Source organism: Panulirus ornatus, chromosome 57 (assembly GCF_036320965.1).
Source record: "Panulirus ornatus isolate Po-2019 chromosome 57, ASM3632096v1, whole genome shotgun sequence".
NCBI lineage: Eukaryota > Metazoa > Arthropoda > Malacostraca > Decapoda > Palinuridae > Panulirus > Panulirus ornatus.
In genome coordinates this window covers 1,845,086-1,858,181 of record NC_092280.1, presented here as the reverse complement: position 1 = coordinate 1,858,181, position 13,096 = coordinate 1,845,086, and the positions used below count along the sequence as shown (strand labels likewise).

Here is a 13,096-nt window from a genome sequence, read left to right as displayed (position 1 = left end):
TTGACATCTTACAGTTGCAGAAATTCATATGTTGCTTGTTTGGTTATTTGTGCTACTGACCTCTCCTGTGCCAAGGTAATGACAACCGTCATCTTCTTAAACAATTTCTTTCTTTACATCTCTGATTCCTATTCATCTTCCTTCCACTGTGCTATCACTTTTTACTATCATTTATTTCTTCTTTTTTTTTCATTTCAGGCATATAATTCTCTCCTGTTTTCCTATTTCCCTGTGTATGTATTGTGATATAATTCTATAAGCGTCAGTTCAATTCATCTCTTACCATCACTGGATCTTTCTCCTCCACAAACGTCCCATGGCGTTACCCTCAACAGCGAGATATTAGTAATTGATCTTTGCATCACAGACACCACAGGGTCAATCTTCTGTGGCAGAGAGAAGTGGATAATCCCTTTACCACATCCCAGCTCCCGGCACAGATGATAACATCTGCATAATTAACTCTCTGCTCTTGGCTACGTCTTCACAAACACATAAACCATCTCACACTTTTCGAACACTCGTAATTGCCTCTATTGATAGATTTTTACAGGAGTCAAAAGGTGATGACTGAGAGAAGATATGTTCAGAAAGTGAACATGTCTTTTAAAACTAATTTTCGACAAATTCGATGCAACTCATCTCACTCTATAGAAAATTTAAACATTTGTTTTCCATTAATAATGAATATTGTTCCATTTTCTTTCTGTATATCTTTATGTCTCTCTGAAAGAATATTTGATAAATACATTTTGATTCGTTTGGAGTGTATGTATGTATATATATCATTAATTTTTACATCAATATCTTTCTTCACGAAACTAATCCCTGACTGTATCAATTGTAATCTTCATCATCTCTGTGTTACATATTTCCAGCATCCTAATATTTGGACGTTAATTCCTGACTCTCATTCCTACGTAGCCATACAACTGGACCTTTGGCTCTGTAGTCTACCTCCTCTACAGGCATACGTGGTCGTTAGCCATGTAGCCCTTGGCATACCCCAACGAGACGCCTCTGTCTTTCTCTAGACTAAGACTCATCTTCACACATACCTCATCTGTCTTGCTATAGTGACTTCTCCACTACGTTCGCCATCATCATCATCACCACCACAATCACCACCAGTTCCTCTCTAATATTAAGAAAAACATCGCCAGGTATACATAGTGTTTCACCATTCCCTGTCTCTACTTCACATCATGTTACATAACGTCTACTACTGGATCAGGCCGGGTTACTGAATCTTTTGAGTGACTGATACAATTATTTTAACTTACAAAGAGATTTATTAACAGTTTCCAGTCCGTCATTATTATATCATCACGTATAGCCTGCCACATAAGTCACACTAAGAACCTCTCACACTTCAACACTTCATCCTTAACAAGCTAAGACTCATTAAGTCCCTCAATTAATCTTACATACTTATTTCCTTAAGTAGTTCTGCAATTACGGCATCTAATTAACTCCTTGGCAACCGATCGCAAATCACTCTATGTGTACGTTTTCTGTATATTTCCTCCTAATGATTCCTAAGTAAAATATGTAAACACATTCCTGTAAATCTACGACCCCTTTTATGGGGCTCCTGCAGCTTCAAGGCTGTGCTCCAATCAGTAGCAGAGGAATGATGAACTCCTCTGGATTTAGAAGTTCTTCGACGAGACTGTATTTCTTTTCGTTCATTAGACATAAGAGAAACAAAGGTCACATTCGTTCACACTCAGACTCTAGCTGTCATGTATAATGCACCGAAACCACACCTCCCTTTCTACATCCAGGCCGCACAGAACTTTCCATGGTCTACCCCAGACGCTTCACATGCCCTGGTTCAATCCATTGACAATACGTCGACCCCTGCATACCACATCGTTTCAGTCCACTCTATTCCTTGTACGCCTCTCACCCTCCTGTATGTTCAGATCCCGATCACTCAAAATCTTTTTCACTCCATCCTCCACCTCCAATATGATCTCCCACTTCTTGTTCCCTTCACCTCTGACACATATATCCTCTTTGTCAATCCTTTTTCACTTGTGTGTGTATATATATATATATATATATATATATATATATATATATATATATATATATATATATATATATATATATATATATATATATAGATAGATAGATAGATAGATAGATAGATAGATATTTATGTGTGTGTATATGTGTGTATGTGTGTATGTGTGTGTGTTTATCTATTGTTACATTACCGCCCAGTGTCTCTGTGCGATAGAGCCACAACATTACCTCTAAATAAACCAACCCAATAAAACAAGGTGTAAAAGATCATCGCAATTGCAATATACTCCTTTTTATCGAAGTAATTAAACCAATTACTGAGAGAATTCATTAACTTTTGGACTCCATATTGGCAGCCTCTAAGGGTTAGTTTAGGTCCTTCCCTGATTGGTGGTCGCTGGGAGAGTCTGCGCTGTGCTGATGTCGCGCCGACCGCTGCGTGACGCTTAAGCTTACTGGCGCACAGGGCAACTGACGCACAGACCCACTGACACAACACTCAGTGCCACTGTCGCAGACGCTAAGGATCAAGTAAGTTTCTTTTACCTTTAATCTTCGTCTGAATCAATAAGCCGTTATATGATAATGTCATATAACTTGTGAAACACCATTTCAAAGCTTATGAAACACAAGGTGCGACTGTACGATCCTTGGACACGACGGTGCGACCTTGAGTACGACTTCACTCTCCCTGACCAAGACAGCTGACTCTTGAGTACGACTCCATGCACTTAGAGCAGGATGGCACGACCTTGGACTGACCTCTGACCTGACTCACACAAAGGTCGTGTCGTTAGGCTCAATTAGACTTTCTGTCGTACTCAAAGGTCGAAACTTGTGTTCAGAGGTCGGACCGTCGTGCTCAAGGGTCGTACTGTCGTACTCAAGGGTCATACCGTCGTGCTCAAGGATCGTACCGTCGTGCCCAAGCGTCGTCCCGTCGCGCTCAAGAGTCGTACCGTCGCAGCCTGTAAGACATATGTGAATTTCATCTAGAAAAAGGTAATCTTTAAGGCAGTTATACATTTATTGTGTGATTACCTGTAAACATCAAATTGGAGATCACTAAACGTGTATATACTTGAATTCATTCACTTACCTGTCAGGCTTCTAAATATCTTACCTATGTTCCAATATTCTCCTCAGGTCTTGACGAATTCTTCAATGGAAGTCGATCGTTGCTTGTTGGTGGGTTACGGCCATGTAAGTGAACAGTAATTACATTTCCCTCTTAATGACCTTGAGAAAATGCTGGATGATTAAATACTCTGGCATCATTAGGTTGACATCAAGTCACAGAAATTCATATATGAAAAACATCAAGGATTTCACATATATAATCCCTGCACATTACTATATGTATTTCTGTTCATTAATATCTATAGATAAGTTTGAATTTGTTTATTAACTTAATCCTTTATAACCTTGAGTTATGAGTAGATACAGTATTAGGTCTGGATATGTGTAGTTGCTGTTGCGTAGATAGGATCTTCCTGTAGCTACAATGTTAGATGTAGACACGTCTAAAATGGTTAACTGGTGTGGACAGTGGCCCCCTTACTCAATAGCCAGTGGGAACAGCATTGCTGGGGTGATGAAGACGGTCCTCCACGTCTTGGCTGAGGAACTGGATTTCTGGTGAGTTCCTGCTGGCCATCAGCTCATTTGCATACTGAGACTCACTTCATTAATGTAATTCAAATTACATTTCCTTATTTTTGGTGATATATAGACGTTCTCAGAGGACTAGATATATGTTTATAACTGATAAGGGTAGGCTTCTTCGATTGTATATACATATATCACATCTCCTACAGTACTGTATTCTTGTATAGTCGTATGCCACCTATGAGGATGTATTAATAATACAATATGTGCTCGACAGCTACACTCTGTTGCCCATGGTCGAGGTGGGGTGGGGCACCAAGCTGGCCAATGGTTCCTGGACCGGCATGATGGGAATGGTCCACAGAGCAGTGAGTCAACCCACATTACGTTTTCTTACAGTAACATACGTTCTTTTAAAAATGGAGATTTTTTGCCAGCATGAATTGCCTCATGAATGGAGAAGTGTCTTTTATAATGTGTTATTTGATGATAGATAAATACTTTATCACTCAATGATGATTATATACTGATACTGACAGCCTTTATTACGAATTATCATAACAAGAATCAGGTCATTTTAAATCTGGCATCTCAAATATATACGTATTCCGTAATCGGCATTTGTTCTATATCATCTATATATATAATCTGCGTAGAATATATATATATATATTGGTAGATAGAGCTGTATTATGAAACACGATGGTGCAGTGTTTAACGCAGTGAAACGATAACTTGGTGCATGACAGGAGGTAACTTAGTGCATGACGGGAGGTAACTTAGTGCATGACAGGAGGTAACTTAGTGCATGACGGGAGGTAACTTGGTGCATGACAGGAGGTAAGTTGGTGCATGACAGGGTATGGTTGTCCCTGCAGGAGATCGACTTGGCCTTGGGTCCTTTGGGGATCAGCGAGGAGCGGGCTGCTGTAGTAGACCTCAGTGTTCCTCTCTTCTTTGACCAGCAGTTGATCGCCTACGCCCGCCCGAGGCTTGAGCCGGACCTGACCAGCTTTGTCAAGCCCTTCACGCCCCTGGTGAGCCACTGGGAAAAGGAGGTGGTAAGCCACTGGGAAGAGAGGTGAGAAGCCACTGGGAATGGAGGTGGTAAGTCACTGGGAAGAGAGGACAAAAATGTTTTTGAAAAGGTGTGGGCGTGAAAGGTTAAGGTCCAGTCATGGAAATTTGTGACATATGCCCCTCTACACCCCAGTGGTAAGCTTGAGGCTTGAGGGAAAGTGCAGCAAAACCCTTGTACAGGTGAGAGTAATAAGGGCATATAATCCCCCCTCACAAAAGTACATATTGGATGTCATTAAAGTTAATGAGTGTAATCAACTTGTGGTCATTAAGGTAGAGTCCATTTTGATGGTTCTTACAGCTCTTAATATCCAATGATCATGAACTCATAATCATCAACATACTTCAGTATTTCCGGTAATTAGTGATCGTTAAGATATAATTACCACAATATATCAAAGTTGCTAGTTATATTGATTAGTTTTCTGTAATTAGTTTTCTGCAATTGGGAATCATCAAAGCAATTGTCTATCATAGGATATGCTTAATTAGCAAAGTTTTCCTGTAATTCCCATGAAAGATGAGGAAACAGCTATTGGGTACAACAGTTCATTATCATCATAATCATTATCATCATCATTAATATATATATATATATATATATATATATATATATATATATATATATATACCTTTGCAGATGTGGTTGATGACGACCCTCGACCACGACGGTACGACCCTTAAGTATGATAAAATCAGGTCATTGGCCAGACAATCATACCGTCGTACTTAGTGGTCGTAATGTCGTGCTCAAAGATCGTACCATCATGCTCAAGGGTCGTACCGTCGTGCTCAAAGGTCGTACCGTCGTGCCCCAGATATTAATGAGTCTCTCTCACCTGTCTCCAGCTATGGCTTGGTTTCCATCAAGCAACACAGGATACATGCTGGGCGGGTTCTGGCTTCTGTCTACGTTCATCATCGCTACCGTCTACAGAAGTAGCCTCAAGGCCATGATTATAATCCCAAAGGTACACACTTGCCAACCTCATCTACGAGACAGTAGGTAGTAGAAGACTTTGCTTCTTAAAGTGTCACAGACTTATAGAAAGAAGATGGAGTGCTGGTGGTGGTGGGGCTCTTCTAAGAGCTTTTCCCACACAAGAGTCCCCTTATTATTTTCACTGTTCAAGTCCTTTGCTGTGATTTCACTGCATGGAAGTGGCTACATGGTTTATGATTGCTACACATTAAATCTGAAAGCAAACATGTAGACTGTTTGAGTCTATGGCTAGCTAACAATGCCTTAGAAATTAGATATTTCTCTGTGTTTCCACTAAGATGGATTAAATGAAGCTTAGGAATATATTCTGCAAGGAAAAGATGCGTAACTGGCTTCCACTGAGATCATATACTTAAACATTCTGTTTCTTCTTAGGTCAGTCTTCCATTCCATAACCTTCAGGAGTTAACAGAACAATCAGAGGTGCCTTATATAATGATTGGTGGAGGACTTGTCTACTCCACATTCAAGGTAAGTCATTGAGGAAGTACGTCACTTGAAGTTTGATATGGGACAGTGATCGAAGTACTTCGAAGTTTTCCAGATCCTGGTGTGAATATATCTCTCTGTAGACACAGCAAGAAGAATGAGTCTTGCATAATCTCTGAAGATTAATTGCACATCTATCCATCTATCATCATTAACTTCCATTAACTATCATTTTTCTGTGGATATTGACCATGTCCAAAGACCCATGTACCTTCTGTGGGAAGTAGTGCAATATCCCAGACCTACAGTGATCCCAAATCCCAGTCCCAATGGATAATATTTAGCGCAGAAACCATTAAGGAAAAGTGGTACACGCAGCTTGTTACTGACGCACTTGTAAACAAACAAAAGACCTTTACAGAACATCATGGTTGTTTATTACGTAGACTGATAAATAAGAAACATTTGAGAGTCATTCATAAACATTATTAAGGTCATAAACCACGAGAATTGTAGTTAGAAACACTGATAACCTCACCTGAACTACCAACTAGTGTTGGATCATCAGGTGTGTTTACTAGCGACTGACCTGGTTCCTGCTCTAGGTCGTGTGGGGGCAGCACATGTCGTATCTACATAGAACTGCTAATGCTCTTCAAACAGACCTTAACTTTGAACATCTCATCATTCACAGCGAAAAGATATATTGTGAATGTAATTCAAAGAAATTCAGGCCTGATATCTTTTTACCGTTGTCTGTCATAGTGTTCATAAGAACAATAACAAATGTGCAAAACAAAGATCGTAGAACCATGTCACTCTCTCTCTCTCTCTCTCTCTCTCTCTCTCTCTCTCTCTCTCTCTCTCTCTCTCTCTCTCTCTCTCTCTCCATCATGAATGGCCTCACGGAACCCCACTAATCTTTCACAGAACCCAAGGGTTCAGCGGAACCTTGTGTGAAAACCCTTGTGTTCGGGGTTGAACCGTGTTAAACCAGCAGTTCTCTGCTCGTGTGTCGTGTACGTTATGTGTGTCGTGTACGTCATGTGTGTCGTGTACGTCATGTGTGTCGTGTACGTCATGTGTGTCGTGTACGTCATGTGTGTCGTGGGAAAGATGGGGTATTATATACTCTGGGTCACCCGCGCCTTCAAAGACTTCAATAAGGCCTCTGTCAAAGGGTTCTATAATGCTCTGCCACAAAGAGATGGAAAATGAGCGTTTAATTGCAACGTGATAAGCAAATGGATACAGAGAAACACACACACACACACACACACACACACACACACACACACACACACACACACACAAAGCCCCAATTCCCCATTGCAGAGGATCATCCCTCACTCTAGATGAAAAATGAGGTTAATTACAGCTCAACTGATCAATCTCCATCACAACCTGGCAACACCAGACTGTTCTACTTGTGAATTTGACGTGGCGGAGATAAGATGAGATAAGGAAACAAGAGACTCTCTCTCTCTCTCTCTCTCTCTCTCTCTCTCTCTCTCTCTCTCTCTCTCTCTCTCTCTCTCTCTCTCTCTCTCTCTCTCTCTCCTTCTACACTATCACCACAGCTTATCTGAGAGGAACCAGCTGTTCTGTCTTTTAAGCTGCTAAAGCTTAGATACCATGTGAATCTGATCTTGATAAAGGTGTTCTACAATATAACAAACCTGCCAGGTGACCTTTCTTATCACACGCCTACCTGGTGACCTTAACTACCACACACCACCTGCCTGGTGACTTTAACTACCACACACCTACTTACCTGGTGACCTTAACTACCACACACCACCTGCCTGGTGACTTTAACTACCACACACCTACTTACCTGGTAACCTTAACTACCACACACCACCTGCCTGGTGACTTTAACTACCACACACCTACTTACCTGGTAACCTTAACTACCACACACCACCTGCCTGGTGACTTTAACTACCACACACCACCTACCTGGTGACCTTAACTACCACTGTTCAAGGTAGCAGAGAAGGACTCTCTCTTCGGTCGAGCCTGGGCTGGAAGAGCGGGGTTAGCCTGGACCTACCAGGATGGGTTAAGGATGATCCTACACGAAGGATACGCCATCATCATTGACCAGACCACCATCCTGAGCATCCTACACAGCTACTTCTCCAAGGTAAATATCAAGATTTTGAGTCAGGAGAAAATCTACATATGTAATATGCAAAATAGACGACCCTCTGGTGATAACAAGTACTCTATATAAAGGTGCCTTATGTATATATATATATATATATATATATATATATATATATATATATATATATATATAAATGTGTGTGTGTGTGTGTGTTATATTTTTCTTTAATGCTTTTTAGCTGTAGTATACATAAAAACCGACACATCATCAATAAAGATAACATCCTATCTATTGCTTTGTTAAACAGAATCTAGTTTACTGTAAACTAACTGACGGTAATATAGTCTTAATTCATTCTGAGGTTCATAGATGGATAGCAATAGATAGAGATAGATTTCCACACTGGGATCTATCCATCCTATCTATGAGGAAGATGATAGAAGATAGACTGAAGTAATGAGAGTTTCCAAAGTAATGTAAATAATGAGGATAGCAAGAAATGAGGCCCCTAATCCTAGTCAGTTTATGGAGTGTCATGAGGAAGCTAAATTATGAGAAATGTTTGAGAGGAAGAATTTAGAAGTAAATGGAACAGTGTGAAAGGTATAGAGTCAAAACCTTTTTGTATCTATTATCTATCCATCTATTGTCTATCTATCTATATGATCCTTGCAGACGTCATCCTGTCCCTTATGGATGACTCGTGAAGCCATCATGAGTTACATGTTGAGTCTCGGCTTCCCGAAGGGCGCCGCCCTCAAAGCTCGCGTCGACCCTGTGTGTGTAGCCCTCCTGTTGATCACTGTTGACACCATGGTCACTGCTGACAACATTGCCATCACTACCATGGTCACTGCTGACAACATTGCCACCACTACCATGGTCACTGCTGACAACATTGCCATCACTACCGTGGTCACTGCTGACAACATTATCACTGCTGCCACCACCATGGTCACTGCTGACAACACTGCCACCACTACCATGGTCACTGCTGACAACATTATCACTGCTGCCACCACCAATACCACGATCACTTCTGACACCCTCACTACCATAATCACTGCTGACAACAGCAACACCACCACGATCACTGCCAACATTGGTGTCAATGCTTTATCTAAGTACGTATCTTCACTCAAAACAGCCACTCAAAACACCCGCTAGAGTGAACACAAATTACTTTCTCATTTCTTGTCAAAAGTAAACTTTTCAGACTAAGATAATCTCTCTCTCTCTCTCTCGCTCTCTCTCTCTCTCTCTCTCTCTCTCTCTCTCTCTCTCTCTCTCTCTCTCTCTCTCTCTCTCTCTCTCTCTCTCTCATCTTAGATTCCTTCTATCTTGCCTCAGTAGAGCTGGCTTGACGAAGTCTTTCCTTCCGTATCTGCATATTTATTAATCACGTAGTAGAATGTCAAACATCCTGGCTTCTTCTGACACTCATGAATTGGCTTGTCAAACTTCTTAGCACGTAACAAGCAAGTTCTGCTTGCATGGTTTGCTGAGAAAGCACCATCAATGTTGACCTTACTGTTTTCTCGTGCATGTCTGTTCCTTAAAGGAAAGGTAGAATAGAATTTGATTGCACAGAATCAACGATGATTCAGTGACTGAATGAATGTAAGAATTATAACTGAATAGGTTGAAATGTTACATAGGAAATTGAAGATTGAAATATAGACGGTCAGTTGAATGAAGGAAGCATTTCTAGAAATGACCAAGGTTATTCAACTTATATGTTTCATCAAATACTTTTAAATCAATTTTTCAGGAATCATTAGAGAAATATGGCGTTTGATTTGATAGAATAAATGTGATTTATGAGTAAAGAGATATTTTTCTGACTTCATTCAAATGAAGAAAAACGGAAAAAATTATTCAGCATAGTAAATGATATCATATGATAAAGAAATATTAAAGAATTCAGGTGATTTCTATAATCTATGATAGTAGACTGTTCATCATTCGTATAATCAATAATCTACTTCATTCATGGGTCATCTATGATCACAATGACGCATATCATAGAAGGAAAATATCTTTACTCGTGCGTGAGTCTTTTAAGAAGTAGACGATGGTTCTGAGATCGTCCACACAGGTCTAGTCTACAACCCATGGTTGTATCCACCAGGGTGGGACGCATGCGGGAGTCTGGTTTAATTGACTATTGGATGCGGCAGGAGTTACTTAGCTCGACCTTACTGCCTTACGCCACCGGGATCCGAACCCATCGAGGAGAGATCTCTTGCTCTACAGGACTTCTATGGCGTGTTTGCACTCTACGTTCTTGGTAAACTACCTGGTATATAGCTTCATATATGTCGTATATGTGTATAGTACATGTATGTCTATGTATGTATACGAGTGTATGTGTATGCCCATGCGTATAGTCTATGTATGTCTATATATGTATATTAGAGCGTGTGTATGCCCATGTTTATAGTCGATGTATGTATGTGTATGTATATAAGAGCGTATGTGTATGCCCATGTGTATATTCTCTGTATATCTGTGTATGTTTATCTGAAAGTATGTGTATGCTCATGTGTATAGTCTATGTATGTCTATGTATGTATATCTGAGTGTGTGTGTATGTCTATATATGTACACATACTCCTATACTTCGCCTCTCTCTCTCTCTCTCTCTCTCTCTCTCTCTCTCTCTCTCTCTCTCTCTCTCTCTCTCTCTCTCTCTCTCTCTCTCTCTCTCTCTCTCTCTCTCTCTCCTAAACACCTTCATACACTCTGTTCTCAGGCGTGTGCTTGTCTGTCCTGGTGTTCGCCATAGAGATCCTGTGTGTCCTGGGCTCCCGTCCTACGGATAAGAACGCTTGTATCCTGCGTCCTACACCCTCCCAGGACGCCCGCATCCTGCCTCCCAGCCAGACAGTCAACAGCCAATGATTGAAAAATTTCCTTACAGCCAGATGGCTCACAGTCTTCAATATCCTGTATATCAACAAGATACTGATATCTCAACATTCTATATATTATTTCCCATGTGTTTTCCAGCTGGCTTTTTGTAGCAGGCGTCGTCTACTTTAATGTGAAACTTAGTTAAGTTCCAACACTATTTCTCTGAACTAATTCATTTGAGATGAATCTATTGTCTATTACCTAACCTGGTTTTAAGTTGTAGTGCCCTTGACCACCAGTAGATTGGTTAAAACCAGGTTATGTAACTGTCATCTCCACAGTATGTATCAATAAAACATGAGCAGTAATCAATCGTGTTTTTGCTATTATTTCCTAGTATCTGTGTTTGATAGAGAATTATGCTTTTATAGATCATCTAGAATATGTATTTGATCTGTTAAAGATAAGAAATACCTATGAGACAAAGATGTAATGGGTAAATGGGCAAATAACTTACGAGAAAGATACAGACATTATAACCCAACTTCCGTAATACACATGTACATGTATATATTTCTAATATGAACAATATCGATCAGAAGACACATTCAAATGAATCCATTCCATTTAGGATCACAATGGAACCTGATTTCTGCCTGTTAGGGTTAACGTAGAAAACAATATCCCTAAAAAAATAAATTCCTATCTGCTTCCAACACATTTTCTTATATATTTCGCCTCAGATTTCTCCAGAGCTTCGGAAAAAAAATTAAGCTTAAAGCAAAGTGCTTATATGAAAAGCTTGAAGCTTCACCTCAAAGCTTAGCCATTATCACCTCTACAATAATAAGGTTATTATTCATATCCGTGCGCTAATTGCCTCATAGATTATTACCCACGATGGCACCTAATTAGCAATAATGTATTGATTAACACTAGTCATATTAATCAAGTTTTTAAAGCTTGTGATTATAAAAGTTATCACTTCGATATTTGATCCCAACTTAACTGTCTAAATCTTTCTGGAATTTTAAAGTATTGGAAATTACCTCATCGGTCCCGTTTTTTACAACATAAACAGTTGCACAGAGTCCATTTTCTACGTAAGTGGTTCACATAACCTTTTTTCTACATAAGTTCACACACAAAAATTAATATTTACCAAAACAAAAATACATAATTTCCTTCCATTTATTGCAGTTATTTTCTATTTCCTGATAATCCATGTAAGGTAACCATTTAATGTCAGTATGATGTAATTGTAAGGTAATCGTCTAAGAACAGTATGATGTGACTGTAAGGTAATGATTTAAGGTCAGTATGATGTAAGTGTAAGGTAATCATTCAAGGTTAAAATTATGTAATTGTAAGGTAAACATTTAAGGTCAATATGGTGTAATTGCAAGGTAATCATTTAAGGTGAATATGATGTAATTGTAAGGTAATCATTTAAGGTCAATATATATGATGTGATTGTAAGGTAATCATTCAAGGTCAATATGATGTAATTATAAGGTAATCATTTAAGGTCAATATGATGTGATTGTAAGGTAATCATTTAAGGTCAATATGATGTAATTGTAAGATAATCATTTAAGGACAATATGATGTAATTGTAAGGTAATCAATTAAGGTCAATATGATGTAATTGTAACATAATCATGTACAAGGAAGAGCATCAGTCATGTCCCATCTTCAATATTCGCTAATTTCGTGATCACTTTGATCTTGTCCTCTGTATTCCTCGGCCACACCCTCTCTTCCTTCTTCCTCTTTCTTAACCAAGACGTACAAATAATCTCTACACTGAATCAGATTACATTTTGATTAACAGTAATCGAGAGTGATATCAGGTAGTGATTAGGAGTGTTAATGACAACACTGCTAATTAATAAACTCTAAGAGTGTTCTGGGAGTGAATGATATCATCTAATTCGGAGCTAATTAGTTATTATCAATAGTTTGTTTGAGGA

At 39.4% G+C, this 13,096-nt stretch overlaps 1 pseudogene; it reads left to right on the top strand.

Annotated features, from left to right (window-relative positions):
• Positions 1-3,182: 3,182 nt before the first annotated feature.
• LOC139766431 (glutamate receptor ionotropic, kainate glr-3-like) lies at positions 3,183-11,480 on the top strand (annotated as a pseudogene).
• The last annotated feature ends 1,616 nt before the right edge of the window (positions 11,481-13,096 follow it).